The sequence below is a fragment of the Engraulis encrasicolus genome, chromosome 15, assembly GCF_034702125.1.
Source record: "Engraulis encrasicolus isolate BLACKSEA-1 chromosome 15, IST_EnEncr_1.0, whole genome shotgun sequence".
In the NCBI taxonomy this organism is placed as follows: Eukaryota; Metazoa; Chordata; class Actinopteri; order Clupeiformes; family Engraulidae; genus Engraulis; species Engraulis encrasicolus.
The window spans coordinates 49,664,639-49,688,931 of record NC_085871.1 but is presented as its reverse complement, the minus strand read 5'-3'; the positions used below and the strand labels follow the sequence as shown (position 1 = coordinate 49,688,931).

The following is a 24,293-nucleotide window of genomic DNA, read 5'->3' as shown; positions in this document are numbered from 1 at the left end:
TAGCAGAGAAACTGGCGGGTGTCAACGAAACACGAGGCCACAAGCACAGACCGAGGAGGAAGGAGTCCGCATACTGCAGGGATGTCAAACTCAGGCCCATGGGCCAAATCTGGGCCACGGAGCCGTTTTATTTGGCTGCGAGGTCATTTCAAATCTGTATTGCCGTTGGCCCACATGCACCATTAATGTACAGCCGTCTCCAAAAGTGTTGTCGCCTATCCATCTGTTTGGAATAACTGCTAGTAAGCTGACTTTCAATTAATCACTTGGCTTCAGAGGACACTCATATAAAAGCTACAACCCTCCCGAATGAAAACGTGTACAAAAATACATTTCATGCACCAAAGAAAGATTGAACCTTTAGTGAACACAGACAGGGCAGATTTTCGCAAGACAAAAGTTTTGTCGCCTATCGAACATAATGTCAAAATGAGCAGATAAGTCACTTCAAAACACTTCAAATACGCAGATCGGGTGTCATACTTAATCACTGAATCCCTCTCACCTCTTCAAAAAAAATGAGAGATGGTGACATATTCGCTATTTGTAGAGCAATACATGTTTAACTTCATGATTTAATGAATGGCAAAAGCCCTCAAACACCTGCAGCATGTATGCAGCTCCTCATAAGAGCTGTATCCCTACCATGTTTCACTTTATGCACCATTTTTCTCCAACACCATACAGTTGCAGCAATGCGTACTGGATTGCATGATGCATACACGTTGCATGATGGTTAGATTTCTTGTCCGACTTACCAAATTTCAGCCTGATTTTGTTTACTTGACCAGTACATACAAAGGGACTCTGGGTCACATGATGCAAGAGACCAATCAGCAAGTCCAAAAACTTCACCTCTTGTATACAATATTGAGTGTGTGAGACAGAGTAGATCCCAACGTCTGACATGTTGAAAATATGATCATAACAGCTAAGAGAACAATGTCTTTATGTGTAGCCAGGGGCGCTGACAGCTTTTGCTGGGCCCGGGACAAAGTTATCTGAAAGGGCCCTACCCAATACATACAATGTAATGGAGACCCAATTCTGGGCCCCCTATCTCCTTGGGCCCGGGACAACATAACCCCTTTGCCCCCCCTGTCGGCGGGCCTGTGTGTAGCCATTCACGAGTCATAGAGATGAGAGAATACTTAGAAATCTGAAGTCTTAAAACCTCATTGATCAGTAAGCTGGAGGTTTGGAGTAAGTAACTGGTGGAGAGGTCTGACACGCGCACACACACACTCACACGCCTACACACACGCACACGCGCACGCACAAGCACACACACACACACACACACACACACACACACACACACACCGTAATAAAATACAATATGCGACAGAAATCTCTTCTGAATTCTAGTCTTTATAGCCTACTTAAAGATGCATTCTTGTAAAGAAAATATATTGAGTGTGTAATGACATGAACTGTGATCAGAACAGCAAACAGAACAATGGTGTTATGTGTAGCCATTCACGAGTCATAGAGATGAGAGAATACTTAGAAATCTGAAGTCTTAAAACCTTCAACAGTAGGCCTAAGCAGGAGGTTTGGAGTAAGTAGCCTAACTAATCATGACTTTTTCACTTTCCATCCAGAAGGTGTTTTGGCAGCATGCTGACTAAAAACTGCCGGGTTCAGGAAAAGCTTTCTGACCCACCACAGTGAACACCATCGAAATCCAGGTCACGGTACAATGCACTGTAACTTAAGTTACTTAGCATTGTAGCTAAGTAAATATTACAGATTTTTGCCCTGTAATGCCTTACATTACTGTGTTTCAGCAGAAAGTAGCCAACTGCATGCCAGTAATGAATTGCTTTTGTAATGCGTTACTCCCAACGCTGCTCATGGGCGTGTGGCATAATTATGTCAACAGAAAGGTGCTGTAGAGGGTTTGCTGTCCCCTCTCTGTATGACAACAACAATCAGAGGAAAGAGAAGATCTCTTCAGAATTTGGATCTGAAAGTTAAACACACATTCGGCAAACACACACACAGTTAACTGCCATTGAGTACAAAATAACTTAGAGCAGTAACACAGTCAGGCCAGCAGGGGGCAAAAGTAAACAAAGAGTCCAGAGGAGGTCAATCCTGACACCTGATGTGTTTTATGCACAGCAGTATGCCCTCATAATACTACAACTCATATACTATAGCCTACATCAAAAAAAGTTATATCATTTGTGGCTAGTGTAAACACAATTATGTTTTATTGTGATCTGAGGGTAAAGGTCTGATGAATGTTTATAAACAGCAGTATGCCCTCATAATACAGAGGTAGGTGTGGTAACAGCATAATAGTTAACAATACAAATAAATACAAGAAATGCACATGACACTGGAGTTAATTGCTTTAATTCATGGGGAAAAAACAACCTAAAATGTGATTCTAACATGGTAGCATTTGTGATGTGTTTTAAAAACAGCAGTATGCCCTCGTAATAGGCTACAGAAGTAACGTGTGGTAACAATACAGTAGTTTACAATACATCGAAATACAGTTACACATAGACACATATGACAAATTACCTTGGAGATAAATGTTTTAATTTGAAAATAACTACAATTGAATTAATTAAATAAATGTACTGTTAGAGTGAGTGAAATAACCATACACCCCTTCATTCTCTTTTTAAAAGTGTCATATATTAATCTCATTAACGCCACACTACGTAGGTTGTCTTTGCCATAACCGAATGTCACTTAAGGCCAATAGTCATAAAATATTTATGACATGGATATAATGTTTATGACTTATCTATGACTGTGTCATAACACTATTATGACACTGTAATGACATGCTTATGACACCGGTGTCAGGTAAAGTGTTACCCTATACAGTGTGTGTGGCTGGTTACTGTATGTGTGTGTGGCTGGTTACTGTAATGTGTGTGGCTGGTTACTGTAATGTGTGTGTGGCTGGTTACTGTAATGCGTGTGTGGCTGGTTACTGTAATGTGTGTGTGAGTGTGTGTGTTTTGGAGACCAATGTGTGCGTTGGTGTTTGGGGTGAAGTCCAGGGTGGCTTATGATGAGCTGATAACTGGACTGGACGCCTGGTTGCTGATTTTACTGGCCTATATACTGCACTGATAATTCTATTGGACCACATATTGGTGGTTCTACTGGACCCCACACTGGTGGTTGTAGTGGGTTCCATCCTACTGCTGATGGTTCTACTGGACCCCACATTGGTGGACCTACAGGACCCCATACTGATGGAGTGTGGCTTTGTTTGGATAGTAGGTGTGGTTTATTATGTGTTTGTCGATGTGGGTTATTCTGACGACTGTCTGAGTATTGGGCTCCATGCTGTGCTGATGGTTCTACTGGGACCCATATTGATTCTGACACTGATGGTTCTACTAGACCCCACACTAATGGCTGTGGGTTCCATCCTACTGGGTTCCATCCTACTGGGTTCCATCCTACTAGCTGATGTCGTGGTGCTGACGGTTCTACTGGACCCCACATGGGTGCTGGTCCCATGTTGACGGCATCCATTCATCCCCAAACCATGTCAGTCCCTCAACCATTCTTGACTATCGAGATTATAAACTTTTTTGCAAAACTCACTTGTTTACCACCACAAATGCTTGACACAATCTAAAGCAAATTTGTTTATCTTGGTGTCATCAGACCATATAACATGGTTGCAGTGATCCATATCCTTGGTCTGTTAATCTCTCTTGAGAACAAGATAAACAAATTTGCTTTAGAAGGCGTCAACCATGTGTGGTGGTAAACAAGTGAGTTTTACAAAAAAGTAAGTAAGTAAGGAAGTATTTTACCTCTTTACCTTTATTATCTCACAGTTGGGGAAATTCATGCGTCGTATCACATATGCAATGTGTACAAAATAAACAACATACATACAGACACCAAAAGAGTTCAGACGGTATGTAAGGGGGATATAAACTAGAGATGTTATAACAGAGGTTTAACTAACTGTCTAAATAAGTACATTGATAAAATGCTTAAAAAACACAAAGTTAGGGCAGCATAAAAGGAAGAGGAAATAAAATAAGAAATAAACTGAAATAAAAATAGGCCTAATCATAGCCACATAACATAATCATTGCCATCGTCATGATTGTCATCATCATCATCATCATCGTCTTCGTCATGATCGTCATTGTCATCGTCATCATCATTATCATGATTGTCATCTTCATCTTCATCATCATCATCTGCATCGTCGTCATCGTCATCATCATCATCTGCAGGCAGGTGGCTGGTTCTGGCAAAACACAGATGAGTCATGGCACCAGTTCACCACTGACCCATTATGTAACCTGCTGTATAAACTGCTATATGACCCATTATGTAACCTGCTGTATAAACTGCTATATGACCCATTATGTAGCCTGCTGTATAAACTGCTATATGACCCATTATGTAACCTGCTGTATAAACTGCTATATGACCCATTATGTAAACTGCTGTATAAACTGCCTTATCACCACTGACCAGTTAAAAAAATATTTTCAAAATAGAAACATTGTATATCATTAATAGTGGATTTCAAATAATTTATTAAACTCATATAATCATGGAAACTGACCAATTGTACTGATTTATACAATAGTTAGATCCGGTCGAATTATTTCACAAATTGCGATTGGACAAGAGGCGTTCTACACGTCACTAGGAGTGAGGGTATCCTCCAACACTCTATGAATGACTCTTCACATCTAATAATCACTCCGCGACCAACGATACAAAGTAACCGTAACCAACGTGGTGCGCGTTGCGCAGCAACCAAAGACAATAACTGGAACTATTTTTCCGGAGCGGAGGAACAAGCAAATAAACAATCAAATAAAGTAATTAAATAATTTAACATTTCTTTCAATGAACTCATTGTGTTAGCAAAGGAACTATTGTATAAAAGCAATATAACACTTGTGGTCGTGAGGTTGTTCTGGGACACCCTCACGGGTGTAATTACCTACGGCACTCAGCCTGCGGCTTCGTGCCTGTGGCGAATCACACCCGTGAGGGTGTCCCAGAACAACCTCACTCCCACTCGTGTCATATTGCTTAAGTATATACATGTGCTATATATTATAATAATAAATAAATAAACAATGAATTCGTTTCTGAAAGTTGCAGATATGAGGTTTCTGATGGACAGTGATGATATGGTGTGTAAACAGGTTTATAAATAACTACATAAATAATGTTGTAAACTGCTGTATAAGCTGCTATATGGAGTGTAAACATGTTTATAAATAATCACATATATAATTGTGTAAACTGCTGGATAAACTGCTATATGGTGTGTTAACCCACTGATGCCTGATGTTGCGTTGTGCAACATTGGCCCTGGCGCCTGGAGCTGCATTACACAACATTCAGGCTCATGAGATTTGAGACAACTTTATTAAAAATCTCTGTTTGTTTCAGATGAATGAACACATTCTAATGAAAGACTAGGGTCTTAATGTTTAAATGCAACTTAGTGCATATTTTTATGTGCTTCAAAAGCTGAGATATTTAGGTCTACTGTATATAAGCTGAGGGCGGCTTTTCTCAAAAGGGCTCAGGCATTCAGCACCCTTTTTTGCAGGTGCCTTAAGGCGGATTCATACTTGGCGTGACTGGCGCTAACCTCATTCATACCTCCCTAGCGACGATGGCGTGCGCTCAAAATGCAAGCTGGCGCGGCGCGAGGTCGTGCACCCCACATTTTTTGTAACTTGGCGTGCACCACCAGCGACCATGCAGGTAGGCAGACAAAGCAGGAGTTGCGAAGAGAGGCTACAGCTACTGTAAGCTACTACAGAATGGATCCTGCATCATTTTGAAGATAATAAAATGTCCTAGAGAGTTATGATATGGCAATGTAGGCTACAGCAAAAATCTATGTTTTATTGTGATAAGTCATAAGTCAGACGTTCAGTAGCCCTACAGCAGTCGTGTGTTTGGCTTTCTATTTTAGACCTCTACGATTCTGCAGACGATTTCTGCAGCTTCTCTCATGAACAGCAGAGGGCACACTTCCGAAAATGCAAGCAAACGCCTGTAAATGGTGCCTTTGACTATGAATGGTCTGCCACATTTTAATGGTTCTCGCGCCAAATGCGCCAAATTACGCACGTTAAGAATGCGGAGCCCTTTAGGCATCAATGGGTTAACAGGTGGTTTGTAAAATGCTACGTATATGGAGTGTAAACAGGTTTAAAATAATTACATATATAATGTTGTAAACTGCGGTATAAACTGCTATATGGTGTGTAAACAGGTTTAAAATAATTACATATATAATGTTGTAAACTGCTGTATAAGCTGCTATCTGGTGTGTTAACAGGTGGTTCTAGTGGGTTCTGTGGTTGAGCTAGAGTTCCTGCTGGCAGTTGGCTGGTTCTGCAATGTGGGGCGAAGGACCAGATGAGCAAAGTGTATTAGGCAGCAGGCTGACTAAAGGATGCTGGGATAGCTACTCACTCTTGACTCTGCTGTTGGTGGTCAGCAGACGGTGTCGTCACTTCTGAGTCCTCCAGCACTCTGCAGCTCAGCTTCAGCCACGAGTTACCACCATAGTCCTCCCATGTGATCTCCATCCTGCAGAACCCCATCATGACACTGTCAGTCTGTACAACTCTCCATCTCTCTAGTAATATAATATGTGACTAGTACAACTCTCCATCTCTCTAGTAATATAATATGTGACTAGTACAACTCTACTCATATTAAAAGGGAGTTTTTCCTCACCACATTTGCCACGTCATACACGCAAGCACGCACGCACACACACACACACACACACACACACACACACACACACACACACACACACGATGACAAAACAGCAGCAACAGATAAAAAAATCAATCAAAGATCTTCGTATCGTATGAAATCTACAGTGATTAACTCATTGACAAGTGACAAGTGTGTGTGTGTGTGTGTGTGTGTGTGTGTGTGTGTGTGTGTGTGTGTGTGTGTGTGTGTGTGTGTGTGCGCGCGTGCGTGCGTGCGTGCGTGCGTGTTGGGGCTAAAACCTAAAGAGGAAGAGAGAATGTGTGAATGAGAGAATCAAAGTTGTTGGCATGAAGTCTACAGTAGTGATGAACTCACTGATAGTGTGGGTCATTCTGTAGAGCAGTCAGCGGCTCAGCAGCAGATTTATCCTTTTTGGGGATATCCAGGTCCAGCTGTGTGAGGCGTGATGTGTGTGATGTCAGGGCAGAGGCCAAATAGGAGCAGCTCTTATCTGACAGGGGATAGTCAACCAGCCTGGAATAGACATCAGGTTGAAAAAGTTTAAAAATGTGGTTGGAAAATCGTCCAGACACAACACCGTCAGACACAATTAAAAGCAATAAAAAGTGTATTGATTTGGTTGCATATGTATCTGGAGTTTTTAAGTGTTACCGTATTAGCCCGAATATAAGACAATCCTGATTATAAGACGACCCCCCATTTTCAGGCTCATGTTTTGGGGAAAAAAGTTTTTTGAAGACTTAATTTTGTTTCACATTGGAAACTTTTCTCAAAATGCAGTTTTTAATTTGTTGGAAAATCTGAGGCTTTTTACAAAGAACAAATTTCACAATATAATCTTCATGGAATTTCCATGATATAAGACCACAGATGGCTACTCATATCCTTTTCCTTTCTTTACTCACTTCACCTGTCAAGCGCCAATAGGCACCTACAGGCTACAGCCGCCTGGGCCCGCCTGTTTAAAGTGCGACGCAACATAGCCTACACTCAGAGCATTAGTCTGCGCCAGCCAGGCAACCAGTAGAGATAGGCAATCGATTGTGCAATGCACAGATTTTGCAAAATGCTTAATTAGACAGCAATATCTAACCAGCAGCCGTCTCGCCAAATCGCCATTCATTTTATGCATCCAAAGTTTTCCGTTGGACTGTAGAAACCGAACGTGACCAAAGGCAGATTGACGCATTGCACTTGAAACCGATGCGCTGCCTATCAGAACCACGTTGACATTACCTGTAGAAGTCCGATTGATATTCATTTCGTACCAAGGGTAAAACTCCTAGTGATTTTATATGAACAAGACAATCTCTTGCCCTAACCATTATTCTGTGTTGCTGCATCGTTGCGAGGCATATCGTCAAAGGCACCGCTTGTCAAAGGCGCCGCTTGTCAAAGGCACCGCTTGTCAAAGGCGCCGCTTTCTCGCGCACACACAGATGACCATTGATTGGCTGATGACAGCATCCAAAACTTAGCCTACAGGTTGTTCGTCAAATCACCCTTCATTTCTTTATTTCTAGTGGTGTTGTCGGCTGACCAGAGAGAACGACCAAAGCTTTCCTGATGAGACTGTAAAACCAAACACAAATAAAAGCAGAGTAACGAGCCGCGATTGACTTGTGTTGACAGTTGATAGAGTGCAACAGTCATAACGAAACAAGCATCTGCAAATTTGATATGGACAAAACAATCTCTTAACCCATCCATTATTGAGTTTTGTGGCATTGTTGTGAAGCATAGACTAATGGCCGCATTCAGGTTAAGTGAACGGTACGTGTGTTTTTTGGTTCACACATACGCCTTTAAATGTTGAAAATTCACTTTCATTCAATTTTAATACTGTTTCATGTGTTCTAATTTAAGAATATGTGTTGTCAGACAATGCTTACTTAATGCCTAAATAGACCAAACAATTTTTTGTAATTTCACAACTATTCTTGTAGGCTTAAATTTGCTATTACTTTGATAATTCAACTCCAAAGGAAAATTTTGTAAGCACATTCATTTAAAATGTCCAAAACTCCTTCTTACGGTGGTGACTTAAGAACTGACGGTGGTGACAGTAATCTGAGGGTGGTGAAAGTGACCTAATTATTACCTACATTTAGTAAAATAAATAGCCCTCTCAAGTCAATGACATCTAGCATAAACACTTTATTTTTGTGTGCGCACAGTATGTTTGTGCGTGTGTTTTTTCTTCATTTGTTGCTCTACTCTAGGAAGTAGGCCTAGATTATTGAAAATGTGGCATAAACAGGTTTTAAGTTGTTCAAATCCAAAATATAGAGGTGTATTATCATAGATGAAGGTCTTGGCTGTGCAGTGAATGTATTGGCCAAGCTCCCCATGTTTTACATTTTTCATAAAATGGGCTCCTTCTTGGTTTTGTCAACCGCGTCAGACAGGATTAGAAGTAAAAATATGTTTACTGTATTTAAGTGAATTAGTTTTACAATTCAACATAATTGTAAATACTTATTGGAAGCATATTCTTAAAACCTGTCAAAAACATGTAAAACACATGCTTTTTTGTGAACTACATCAGATGTCACCACTGTCAGGTTTTGTGATGAAAAACCCTCCAAATGCACCTCAGTGGAGGCTGGAGTATAAGTTTGGGTCACAAGTATTACTAACATGTCTGGTAATGTTTCATTAACCAGCACAATTTAGTCAAATATGGAACAAGATGATGAGCGGAACAAAATCTGACGGTGGTGACTCTTTTACATATTGTGCATTTTTTGCTCACATTAGCCACTTCGTTTTCGCTCTGTTTCTTAGGGGCTTCATGACGCTTCTGAAAAAGTATATATAATTAACCTTAATGTAACATAATTAGTGGTGGGCCGTTATCGGCGTTAACGTGCACGCTGCGATAATGTGAGACTCTTATCGCGCGACAAAGAAAATATCGCATCTATTCTCAAAATATCGATTTGGGGTTTGGAGATGCGCATCACCATAGCGTTCGATAATGACAGACGCTTTTAGACTGCCCTCCAGTCGCCTGCCTCTCCACCTGTTGCTCAGCAGACCTACTAAATATGAACAGTGTTTGCATGCTGTAAACATTAACCTCTCTGCCGTGGTAGGTGTTGTTTGAATGCTTTTTTCATAAGTGGTAGACTAGAGAGACGTTATTGTTTGAGGTGAAGCAGACATTATTGTGTACCAACCCGACATAGCCTACATTTCATCACGCATTGCATGGAACACAAACAACAGTCTTGTTCCAGAAATCTTGCCTGTGCCATAATTGCAAAATATTCCGAGTGATATTCATTTTGAAGATGAAACTGAAACTGTCAATATCTACTCTCACTGAATTTTTGTGTTATGATTGAGCATTTGCGACTCATATCAGACGGTAATACACCTCACGGTTGCGCTTGATATCGCCAACCTCGTCGCGCTTGACTTTTTTTTTTGCAAACTGAATTCATTTGGAGTTGTAACTCCGCTAGCATTCTAACGCAGAGAACAACTGTCAGGTTTAGGCCAAATCGATGTGAGCCAGTCCTTTAGGGTCTAGAACTAGCTCTAGATATCTTGTAGCTCTGACTTTGCTGTACCTGCTGCGCAGCTCCTCCCTCTCTAAAGGAGCCGCTGCCCTTTTTAACAGTCAGTGGCAGATTCATTCTCTCTCTCTCTCTCTATCTCTCTCTCTCTCTCTCTCTCTCTCTCTCTCTCTCTCTCTCTCTCTGCCCATTAGAAATGCTGAATTTTTTTAGGTCATTTTGTTTAAATAGTCTAAATGTTTGATAGTTTTATCTGTATTTGCCTCTACAATGTATAGCACTGTTCATTTTGAAATGTCAGTATATTATGACTGTAAATGCTTCCTAACATATTCAAAACACTTTTTAAATATTGCAGTGTTTTTTTTCACCAAATATCAACCATTTTTTTGATGATGAGATGCATTTTGGAAAAAAGAGATGAGCTCTGATCTAATGCGCCATCTTAAGAAACCCCCTGGGGTTTTTTTTGTCATTATTTCGCTAGCGTGCCTATTCTGAATGAGCCATTTTGATATAGATTAATCTAGATTAATCTAGATTAATTTCATAATTACAGTGAGATTAATCTAGATTTTTAAAAAAATCTATGACCACCCCTAAACATAATAATATTAAAACCCCCGATGGTGTTGACAGTTTATGGTTGGGACAGTACCAGTGTCCAAAAAAATTAACAAATTGAGTAAAAAATAGTAAACTTTAACAGGAGTGTCAGTGATGGTGAAGTATGCAGTAGAGCTAAAGGTTTGAAAAGGGGTCCTAAGTAATGACAATGACCTTGTGCATACCTGATTTTATTGTCTTTTTAAAAAAATCTGACGGTGGTGACTAATATGCTGGACACACTTTTAGCAATCAGAAAATAGTAGTAAATATTGCTTTACACACACTATGTGCATATCTGTAGAACCACTTCAATATGGACTTTCACATCATGGTGATATTATTCAATAATGATTTTTACATTTTAAGTCAAATGAAATGATGATGTCTGTCCTTGGGACAGGCTGTTTTTACAGGGTGTGGGCAGGTTTATAGGCAGGTGAGGAGGGTCATAACAAGCACACACACACACACACACACACACACACACACACACACACACACACACACACACACACACACACACACACACACACACACACACACACACACACACACACACACACACACACACACTGATGTGATACCACTGATTCTTGAGAGTGGCTAAAACAGGTTGTAATCTTGAAGGAAAAAAACGAAGTGAATTACAAAATAATATGGTATATCCTCGTAGACAAAGGTCTTGGCTTTTCAGAAATGCACAAGGCCAATCTCCCCATTTTCCATTTTGTTCAGAAATCAGGTTTTTCTCCGATCATACCTTGTTTTTTGTCAACACCGTCAGACACAATTAAAAGCAATAAAAAGTGTATTGATTTGGTTGCATATGTATCTGGAGTTTTTAAGTGATGTGTGTGTTTTTTGGTTCACACATACGCCTTTAAATGTTGAATATTCACTTTCATTCTATTTTAATACTGCTTCATGTGTTCTAATTTAAAAATATGTGCTGTCACACAATGCTTACTTAATGGCTAAATAGATCAAACATTTTTTTGTAGGCTTAAATTTGCTATTACTTTGATAATTCAACAACTACAAAGAAAAATTGTGTAAGCACATTCATTTAAAATGTCCAAAACTCCTTCTTACGGTGGTGACTTAAGAACTGACGGTGGTGACAGTAATCTGAAGGTAGTGAAAGAGACCTAATTATTACCTACATTTAACAAAATAAATAGCCCTCTCAAGTCAATGACATCTAGCATAAACACTTTATTTTTGTATGTGCAGAGTATGTTTGTGCATGTGTTTTTTCTTCAATTGTTAGATACTCTAGGAAGTAGGCCTCCCTACTAACAATTTTTAGTTCTACGAAGGTTCCTGGAACGCAAGCCCTTGGTTCCAGTTTAGTTCTGGGTACGTCAACAGAGAGTCATGTTTGGTTATTGGGTCATTCCAGCTGGAATCAGCAAATGGTCCCCACTCGACCCCCTCGGATTTGCTTGAAAAAAATATATGTGATGCCTTCAACATTCAATAGAACATATCCACCATTGCAGATTTCAGCTGTGCATACTTTTTCCACAAAAAATCTGTAAATAAGGACACCCCCTCCCCCTGATTTGGCGTCACTGCCTGAGTGACCATATTCAGACTTAATTATCTCCAAAACTGTTTGTGGTAGGTCCATTATTTTTTCAGGGCTAAGAGTCATAGACCTGATGAGCATACATTACAATTTGCAGCACTGTATGTCAAATTACACCTTATTACTAGCCCTCTACTTTTCTTTGAAATTAAAATTGCAAGGGTTTTCAGATGTCCATAAAAACCTCAAATTTCAACATTCAAGGTTCATCCTTGGTACATGGTCAGATATGTGCCATGACTTTCACATCACATCATATTTGATATAAGGGTCCAATGTTTGTTGAGATGCAGAGGTCCAAAATGGGCAAAAACTAATTTATACCATTATTTGGAGCATTATTCCCAATCTATGACACCAGTTGTGAACTTGCTGTTTGGTGTCTCTGAAAGATAATATTATTATTCACAACATATCTAAAATTTGGGATGGTGTTTTGCCCCATTATTTTTATAATGAATTTTAAAAACTCATTCCTGTGTGACATGCAGGTGTACCTTAGGAGCCCTGTTACCTTAGAAAAAAATTGGGTTTACTACACCTAAAATGAATAGCCAAGTCAGTGTACACTAAAACCTAAAATCTCTGATACCAAATAGGTGATTTTATACTTGTTCAGCTCAGTATTTCAGTATATCTGACTTAACCCTCAATTCCATCCTAAGAAGGTGGCCAATCCCCTTGATTTTTGTGTTCCATTTTCACACAAAGATGGCGGCTCATGGAGCCAATGGCATAGTTCCAAAATAGTTCCAGGAAGTCGGCATCAAGGGAAGGAAACAAAACACCATTGTTTGGAGCAATATTTCCAATATATGACAGCGGTTGTGAACTTGCTGTTTGTTGTTTCTCGAAGAGGATATTCTTATTAACAACATATCTAAAAATTGGGATGGTGTTTTGCCCCTTTATTTGTATAATGCCTTTTCAAATCTCAATGCAGTGTGGCATGCATCCCTCAAATCCATCCAAAGTGGCGTCATGAAAAAAAAACCCACCATTGTTTAGAGCAATACCTCCAAAGTATGACACCAGCTGTGAACTTGTTTTTTGTTGTGTCTGTAAGAGGATATTTTTATTAACAACATAGCAAAAAAATAGAATGGTGTTTTGCCTCATTCCTTTTAATGATCGTAAAGCGCATTGCGGTGTGACATAAGCCTGTGATCAAATGCAGAGGGAAGCGGAAGTGGTGAATTGTTCTGGGCCAAGGACATGGGGGAATCAAGATTGGGTACTCATTACATTGCTTGCAGGGCTCTAAATTAACGCACGCCAACACGCCAAATGCGGGTGAAAAATCATTTTGGCTGGTAGAAAAAAACATCCACTAGCCAAATTGGCCGGTAGCGCGCGCCCGACTGAATGTTAAACAGCTGCCCGCACAGATCTGTAGCTGCCGTCTGATGAACGTTAAAACGTCGCCTACATTACCCATGAACATTAGTCCTACCGTCATGATGTAGCCCACACCCATTGGCTGACCGTTAATCACAATAAGGCAGCCTCACATCCATTGGCTGCGTGTTTGATACCCGCGCGCTGGAACTAGTGTTGATAAAATATGTTCAATGAGCAGACTAGCGCGGATTACTTTGGTTTTGTAGTTTGGTCAGATGAAAAATAATGTGGCAGTGGATAAAGCACGGTTATGTATCGATGAATGCAAGTAATAGCAGCATAACTGTTGTGACGGTATTGGTGGAGCGAAAACGGCGTGAGTGAGTGGAGGGACAGGATGACAGCTGTCTGTCAAAACAGTGTCGTTGCCGTCAGAAGCCGTCTGATATTTGCGAGGTCCTCACAACTACAAATGATGGAGTTGTAGTTTCCCAATAACGCCCACGCCATCGCAAAGACCCTGCACGAGTTTGACACGAGTAAGTGAAAAAAGGTAACAAAAACTAGTGACGAAAGTAACAAAGTAAGCATGGTCTCCGTGGTGTTATTGAATATCTAGTTGACAGCGTAACGGTAATTGTCATTCCAAGCGCATCGTAAGTAAAGTTAATATGAATTTGACCTGGAGGAACTTGAAGGTGTCACGCAGCAGCAGCATAAACACACAATGCAGACATCATTCACGCACTGTGTAGGTGTGTGTGTGTGTGTGCGTGCGCGCGTGTTTCTCCTGTCCTTCTCCTCTCGTCTCCTTCTCCTCCCTTCATCTCTTCTCCCCTTCACCTGTCTTCTCTGCATTGTCCATGGTATTTGGCCCACTGTGTGTGAAGTGATGCTGTGTAGGGGATATGAGGTTTTGCAGTGTTTGGTTGTGTGTGTGTTTGGCTAGTGTATGTTGAAAGTCTGGTATGTGTGTGACATTAGTGTTAAAGGCATGCTGTGTTTGTGTGAGTTGTAGGCCTATACTGTATGTGAGGTTTGGGTGATGGTGTGTGAGGTAATAGAGTATAGTTTATTTGTCACATACATAATAGGCTAGTGTTTGGCTGTCTGTGCAGTATATGGAAATGGAATGAAAAATAATGAAATGCAGGTAAAAATATAATTACTAAATAATTATAGAATAGACTGAATTATATTGAGTATAATATGTATATTGTTTATCTGTGTTGAAGACATAGCCTAGTTTAATAAAATAATTAAAAGCAACATAATTAACGCATGGTTTATTTTGGTGAGAAAAAAATGGCTAGTTGACCTTCCATTTGGCTAGTAAGAAAAAATGTCTACTAGCCACATTGGCTGGTGGTGGAAAAAGTTAATTTAGAGCCCTGATTGCGTGTATTGGGAAGGGGTCTCTTCAGACGACTTTATCTCGGGCCCAGGCAAAGCTGTTTGTTCAGCTCAGTATTTCTGTTTTTTTTTCAGGGATTCTGGCCTCATCTTTTTAAGTGTACTATCGGCCAGATGATCAAGTGACTACGCAACATGTTCTCACTGGCGCTACGTTAGCAATAAATTCAAGATGGTTGAGAGAAGTACCATAAAGTCATTAAAAAAACAACCTCTGGAAATAAAACAAGGTGTTGATATGATTTCCTTGATGCAACCTTGACTTCCTTGATGGTGATTTAATATTTGAATAAAAAAATGAAATGTATTAAACAAGTCAGGAACTTTCAATGCTCTGGACTGTGACAAATGATTTTATACACACTTAACTTTCAATCACTAGCTGCATCTTATGAGTTGACTTTATAAGGTAGCTTGCCATTGTCATTGATGGTGCATTAGCTATCTGCATTCATATTGTTGTGGGCAACCATCCGTCAATGGCAATTCAATGAGGAACACCTCAATGAAACTTTGAATGTATCTTTATTATCATTGTACAGGTACTACGAAATTGGTACCTTGAAGGACATTGACAACATAGGTATTGATTTCAGTAAGGATACCACCACCATGCTCAGGGCACTTCGGTCATGGGAGGATGATGGGGGGCTGGACGTTGTACAATCAGGATCCCTGTTTACAAACTGTCTCCTCCTATGTGTCATCTCTAATCAACTTTTACTTTCCTATGCGACCATAAAACAGTCCCACCCCCGCCAACAGTCACCACGACAGAGGTACCCTGACTGTAGAACTGTGCCCCGCCCCCAATCCACCACCATATCTGAACGCTTTTGCATGCTGCAAAGCTTCCTTTCGGCTTTCGTCATCTTATCCGGATCAATGTAATGATGAACTGTACAAGTAATGAACATTGTCTGCAAGTATCCAAACCATGATTGTTGTAATCACTACTGCTAACCTGCAATCCACTTGTCAGCATTGCAATGGTTTAATATTATAATGATGCAAGCAGCTGAATTAAATCGCAACAATGTGACAAAAACCACATGGTTGTCTGGTGCCAATATCAACTTCTGTGCCTTCAATATTCACCTGATATTGAATACTGCATGCAAGCAAATTCTTTTAACTAAAACTCCAGGACCATGCTGTCAAAATAGTCTGAGGGAATCTCTAGCCAGTATGAATTAAGTTATTTTGCAATACAGCTGATAACTTAACGAGTGAGACACAAGCTTCATAGCAAATATAAAGTTACAGGTGCTGATTGAAAGACTAGTTAGGATGGGAGTCCTTGTTGCAAACAAGAGTGCTACAATTCTTTAATCCTCTCCTATTTCATCACTTTATTCCAAGACTACTACTACCGCTACCACTACCACTACTACTATTACTAAAATGATGATGATGATGATGATTATTATGATTTTACAATTAAAATAATTAATGTCTATCAAAGCCATGTGCAATGTGCTATTCTTGCTGTGTGGCATCAATCAATTCATTTACAAGTGTTATGGTTTCCCTAGAATTTCCTTTGTCATTCACAGGGTAGCCATCTTGTTTTCACTATTAAGGTGACATCAGAGCCATGGATTTGAGAGTTGTGACAAGTCGGTTGGTGACATGGTCCTCATAGCTTCAAGTAATTGTAGCCAATTGAGTTTTTAAAATTCATTATAAAAATAATGGGGCAAAACACCATCCCAATTTTTTTATATGTTGTTAAAAAAAACATCCTCTTTCAGAAACACCAAACAGAAAGTTCCTAACTAGTGTCAGTGTTTCCCATAAAATTTTTTTTTTTTTTTTTTTACTTTTTTTTTTTTTTACGATTTCCGTTTTTCTTAAAAATGATTTGAATTACGATTACCTTCGCAGTTTCCTCCTGGAGTAAATACATCCTATAGAGAAAACCACAAGTGCTTGAAAGACAGGGATCAAAAGCCTAGTCCAGTTGTTGTAGTTAACTTGGGTTTGGGAGCAATAAAAAAAACCTTCAGAGAAGGGACAGTTGGGATGAGTTTACTAACACTCCCCAGGCTTTGTTTTACAGTTGTAATGAGTTAGGTGACAGGCCTTCATTGACACGGCAGAGGAGACATCGGGCTGCATATAGAAATGAATGTGTAATGAATGTGAATATAAACATACATGTGTAATATTTTGTTCAGCCCTTTTAATGGGAGGAATTTTGAAAAACTGACCCTGTGACCAGCACACCTCATGTAGAATGTGTACGCCTATGTGTGTGTGGGGAAAAGGCATAGCCTACCCTCTTAGACCCTTTTTGTCTATGCATTAACAATTTCACAGTACTCTTAAATTCTTATCTCTGCTCCTATTTTGCTTTATTATTTTTTTCATTACATAGACCCCTACTGGAGGGACGAATGAAACTGTGTTGTAAACAGAAATTATTCACTGTACTGCATTTTTTTTAAAATATATAAATGACAATGTACTACTAATATCATGGGTAAAATGTTATGTAGCCTTATTTCTCAAAATATAAATGGCTGAAATGTAGGCCTAGGCCTATAGTTTCTCCATGCGCCAATGTCATTCTGTAGGCTACTCATTGTTTTGCCATTTTGCATTTACACTGCGTGAATACAACCTCCCCCCCCCCGCCCAAAAAAAGGCCCGCGTGAAAAGACACCCCCCCCTACCCCCCACCCCCGAAAAAAAACCCCGGCTGCCCCCATAGTTTCCAAAATTTCTGTGGGAAACACTGAGTGTATAGATTGGAAATATTGCTCCAAACATTGGTGCAAATTATTTTTTTCCCAATCTTTGGACCTCTGTATCTCAACAACCATTGGAGCCTTTTGTTAGATATACTATGATGTGAAAGTCATGGTACATATCAGACCATTTACCAAGGATGAACCTTACATGTAGAACTTTGAGGTTTTTACAGACATTTGGAAACCCTACAACATATGATATCTACAAAAAGTACAGGCACATTATTATGGTGTGATTTGACTTACAGTGCTGAAAATTGTAATGTATGATATTCAGGTCTGGGACTCTTAGCCCTGAAAATATAATGAATCTGACACAAATAGTTCTGGAGATAATTGAGTCTGAACATGGTCACTCATGCAATGTCGCTAAAACAAGCGTAGGGGGTGTACTTATTTACAGATTTTTTGTGCCAAAAGTATCCAGAGCTGAGTTCTGATATTGTGGATATGATCTATTGGATGTTTAAGCCATCACATACATTTTTTTCAGGCAAATCCGAGGGGGTCGAGTGGGAGATTTTTCAGAAATTTGCTGATTCCAGCTGGAATGACCCTAATTTTACGTTCTCACTTGGTTGGCAGGAAAGTTTAATTTTCGTTCCTAGAATGTTATATGTGTAGTTCCCATTCCGTTCCCTTATTGTTCTCTCACCGTCACTTTATTCCTGTTAACCTTGTTGGTTGCATATTTGGTTCCTTAGACATGCTCCTGATGTTCCCCCAACCTTGTTTATTATTGTGAATGTGTTTTGGTCCTGTCCCACTATCTCACCATAGTTGAGGTACCCTGATCATGGTACTTAAGCACCTCCCATCCTCCACCATGACTGAAACACCCAGCGCCTGGTATCAGTTTGCCAAACTGCTCTCACAAAGTAATATTTTATATTCAGTCTATGCCATACTGTACCACAACGTGAGAGAAATATCAGCTGAGCATGTATGGACACAATCTAGTGGGGATTAATACCAAATGTTTTCCTTGATTAAGTTAAAAGATAACCATACCATCTACATCAAGTGCACAATGGAGCAAGCAATGTAACATGTGCTGTTACTGACTAGCTCACAAAGCAAGGCACAAGATGTAGCTAACAAATGCCATAAGCCAAAAGCGCTATTAGCTTGCTTGCAAAGCAGGTAAACAAGCGCTATGCTGTGCCATGCTGACCAGCCAGCAGGCAGGCAAATAACTAAAGCACTCTGACAGTCCAGGTTTATATCCTCCTGACTACCAGGGGAAAAAAAGTTTAAAAATCTTTGTTTTTTTTACTCCCCCAATTGTTTGAAGGCAAAAAATGAGATTGACAACATTTTTTTCGAATTTTTATTTTTTATTTTAAAGATTTAATGTGTCCACTACAGTGGACATTGGAAGGCAGTACATTGAAAATGTACCTTAATTGCTATCAATCAATCTGGATGAAAAAGCATAACAATCAGTTTAATTATTAGTAAATTTGAGCATTTATGAGTTAACAATGAGTGTTTTATTGGTTTGAGGTGGAAACTGGATGTGTCTGTGACCATTATCATTCATGCAGGTCATCACAAGTCAAAGCAATTTTGTTTTAAGCAGGACTTGCAGTTGAAGCTTGAATGACATGTGGTCCCTCAACTGAGAACTTTCACCAGAGTTGACTAATTTTATAGTTCTGATGTGTGAAATATGGGTTATTATCTCTGGAACAAACATGTGTTCATGTCTATAGGATTAATTTAGTCTTAATTTAATTTTTGGTTGAAATATTGTCCTGCAAAGTTCAGACACACATCAGAGTCATGCTCCACATGGGGCGACAAATGCATCAATAGGAAACGTTCTGCTTGTTCTGATTCTACTTTTCCTGCTTGAAATGAATCCTAAGAGGTCTCTGAATCTTCAGCATCTTCCTCAAACATCACATCTAGGATTATTTATCAATAATGTGCTGTAAAGTGTCTCTCCTTCTGATTCTGATACTGACTTTCTGACTGGAAAAATACTAACAAAATGGAAGATGTCACTACCAATGTCCATTTTAGAGGACATTTCTTTAACGCCTAAATATGGGAATTAAATAATGTTACATTAATTTAGAAATGGTTTAATTGTACTCTGAAGAGATTGAAATAACATATAAAGATGATGTTTTAAGACAATAATTGCCCACTTTAAAGTATTATGCATTTACTTTCCCTTTAACCAAAAGCGGCCTATTTTTAATGGACACCATTTTCCTTGCAAAGAAATAGAAAGTTCCCAAAACCCCACCCCTACACACATGGTATCATTGGAAAGCTCTGAATGTCCTCTTTAAAGACCATTGGGAGTTAGCACAGTAGTGTGTATGGGGTGGGAGATATTGCAGTTTACAAATGTCCTCTAGAGAGGACAAAAATGAACTGCTGGTAGTCAGGAGGGTATACAGGCTCAAGAGTACCATGTGACCAGATTGATTGGGAGTTTTTCAGGTGCAAGCAATTGAATCATGATATACCAGCCCTAAGTAATTAGGTTTGGCCAGGCGCTGATGGACAAATTGGTTGTGAGGGGCCTGCTTGTTACCGGCAATGGTGTAACAAGTTCTCAAGTTATTTCTTTCACTCACCACATCTTTTGTGTGATGTTGTGTGCACAGCCAAACCTCAGATCAACCCAACCAAGTTGAATTAAATGAATAAAATGGAATTAAAAAAAAAAAAGATTGTGTACATGATTAAATCTGGAGGAAATACTGTTTCTAATATTTAGACGTATATGATTTAATCGGGTGGACAGTCATCATTGCTTATGCTCTGAACAACACAGTATAAACAAAGTTGGGGGAACATCAGGAGCACGTCTAGGGAACCAGACGTGACCAGACCTATAATGTAACCATCAAGGTTATGGGAACCATATGGGAACAATGAGGGAACAAACATGAAAAGCAATAAAGGTACGGTGAGAGAACGGCGAGGGAATGGAATGGGAACCACACATATATCGTTCTGGGAACTTAAATTAAACTTTCCTGGCAACCCAGTGAGAACCGAAACAGAACCAAAAATGACGTATCCGAAACGTATCCAGAACCGAACCGGAACCAATGACTGCTTGGTTTTTACTGTAACCAAAGGGAACGTTTCTAAGTGGTAGATTTTGGTTTGGTAATAACCCCAACCTTTAGAGAACCAAAAGTCAAACGTTCTCTTTATGTTCTCTGTTACTAGGCCTAGATTATTGAAAATGTGGCATGAACAGGTTTTAAGTTGTTCAAATCCAAAATATAGAAGTGTATTATCATAGATGAACGTCTTGGCTGTGCAGTGAATGTATTGGCCAAGCTCCCCATGTTTTACATTTTTCATGAAATGGGCTCTTTCTAGGTTTTGTCACCAGCGTCAGACAGAATTAGAAGTAAAAAAACAAGTTTACTGTATTTAAGTGAATTACTTTTACAATTCAACATAATTGTAGATATTTATTGGAAGCATATTCTTAAAACTTGTCAAAAACATGTAAAACACTTACTTTTTGGTGAACTACATCAGATGTCACCACCGTCAGGTTTTGTGACAAAAAACCCTCCAAATGCACCTCAGTGGAGGCTGGAGTATAAGTTTGGGTCACAATTATTACTAACATGTCTGGTAATGTTTCATTAACCAGCACAATTTAGTAAAATATGGAACAAGATGATGAGCGGAACAAAATCTGACGGTGGTGACATCTGACGGTGTGAGACAAAAAAACACTCTTTTACATATTGTGCATTTTTTGCTCACATTAGCCACTTCGTTTTCGCTCTGTTTCTTAGGGGCTTCATGACGCTTCTGAAAAAGTATATATAATTAACATTAATGTAACAATAATACTATTAAAACCCCCGACGGTGTTGACAGTTTATGGTTGGGACAGTACCAGTGTCCAAACAAATGATCAAATTGAGGAGAAATTAGTAAACTTACAGGAGCTTCAGTGATGGTGAAGTACTCAGTAGATCTAAAGGTTTGAAAAGGGGTCCTAAGTAATGAGAATGACCTTGGTGACGGTGGTGACTAATATGCTGGACACACTTTGAGCAATCAGAAAATAGTAGTAAATATTGCTTTACACGCACTATGTGCATATCTGCAGAACCACTTCAATATGGACTTTCACATCATGGTGATATTATTCAATAATATCAGTGATTTTTACATTTTAAGTCAATTGAAATGATGATGTCTGTCCTTGGAACAGCTGTTTTTACAGGGTGTGGGCAGGTTTATAGCCATGAAAAGTAATAAAATTACACTTACAGTGCCATGAGAAAGTTTGGGCACCCTTTTGGAAAATCATTACATCGGTTTATTTCTCATTGAGCTTTTAAAGTAGCAACTTCCTGTTAACATATGTTAAACTGTAGGGAAAGAGAAACATTTCAGCAGTGGAAGAATTTTCATAGATGTTATAGAAAGAATTGTATGTGGATTTAAACAAAAATATGCATGTGCATAAATATGGGCACCCCAAAGAAGGTAAACCATTAAAATGAAGTAGAGCTCACCTTTGCTGATCTAATGGCCTTTGGATACTTGCTATACAAGAAGACAAGTTCCAACTGCCTGGTGCTACTGAATAGTTGCCAATTATTCTATCCAGAACCCCTTTAATTCAGTCAGGTTACTCATCTGTCTTCTTTAGACATCCTGGTTCAAATAAATTCTTTCTTTTTCAATGATTGTGATATCTCAAGATTGGTATGACCATTTCAAGATATTGTACTTGTTGTTTTGCATTAACTCATTGTTGAATTTTGATCAGTGCAGTGCAAACACTGTCTTGCTGGAAAGTCCAAACTCTGCTCAGCTCTAATTTTGTGACTGACACTTGAACATTCTTTTAAAAAATATGCTATTTGAAAAGAATTAGTGAGGCCCTTAACTGTAATAAGTCTTACAGTGTGAATACTACCCACGCAGACCTATAGTAGCGAGTGTTTTAGACCAGAGGTCATGCATGGGTGCATTTTTTGCCATGTCCACCTCCCATTGTTGAGGTCAAATAACTCTAGCTCAGTCTCATCTGAGCACACTATGATTACCCAAAATGCTTTTAGCTCGTCCAGATAAGCTTTCTGTATAAGTTTAACAATGTATTTCTGATGGATACACAGGAAAGCCTTTTTATTCGTCACCCATCCAATGAGCTTTTGCCTTGTGAAGAGTATACGTGGAAGGACCCATGTCTAAGTCTGCACTATCAGCAGCTATGGTCTTGTAATTCTATGGAGGTGTTCTGTAGTGTGCCTGTTACCATTCTTACCATCCTTTAGCCATGCCCTTTTAACTATTTATCAACAAACTACAGTTTTTTCAGAGCCCACCATATTCCACTCTCCAAGACAGAACTTAGGACGAGCCTTGTCTGCTATTTTGTATGATAAATAACATTTTAATGACCAATAATATCTGTCTTGGTGACTGAAGGGATTCCAAAGTCATTAAAACCAGTTTGTGCTGCAAAGGTGAGCTCTACTTCATATTAATGGTATACCTTCTTTGGGGTGCCCATATTTATGCGCACGCCTATTTTTGTTTAAATCCACATAAAATTCATTCTATAAGACCTATGGAAATTCTTCCACTGCTGAAATGTTTCTCTTTCCCTACAGTTTAACATATGTTAAAAGGAAGTTGCTACTTTAAAAGCTCAACGAGAAATAAACCGATGTAATGATTTTCCAAAAGGGTGCCCAAACTTTATCATGGCACTGTAAATATTTCAAACGACTGTACATTTATGTCACAGACCCCTGTGTCTTTACCTGGATTCATTTTGTTCATGCAAATGTATTTTATTTTCAACAGAATTGGCAGTTTATTGCTGAGACGTGTTTTAGCCGCTTTCTCAAGAATCAGTGATGCTTACTGTAGCTTCTCCAGTTTGCAGTTTTGATGACAAACAGCAGAACATAAAATGTCCACTGCTGAGGCCTGCAGGTAATATCTCTTCTGGTCATATGTCAGCTGCAGCTGTGTGAGACGTGATGTGTGTGATCTCAGGGCAGAGGCCAGATAGGAGACGCTCTTATCTGACAGGGGACACCTCTGTAGCCTGGAAGAGACATCAGGATACAGTTAGACAACCTCAACACTACACACACACCTGGACAGTACTGCAGCCTGGGAGAGACATCAGGATACAGTTAGACAACCTCAACACTACACACACACCTGGACAGTACTGCTGGGAGACACTTTAGGATACAGTTAGACAACCTATATATCAACATGAGACACATAACAAGAATGCATTCACACACACTCAGACACACACACACACACACACACACACACACACACACACACACA

The 24,293-nt window shown here is 39.4% G+C and overlaps 2 protein-coding genes across 2 annotated transcripts in view; both read right to left on the bottom strand.

Moving 5' to 3' along the window:
• The window catches only part of LOC134464325 (zinc finger protein 501-like), a 419,382-nt gene that overhangs the window by 305,690 nt on the left and 89,399 nt on the right, over nt 1-24,293 (bottom strand). The gene's annotated exons all lie outside the window — the stretch shown is intronic.
• Nucleotides 1-24,293, bottom strand: part of LOC134464323 (NLR family CARD domain-containing protein 3-like) — a 95,599-nt gene that overhangs the window by 40,034 nt on the left and 31,272 nt on the right. The window lies entirely within an intron of this gene.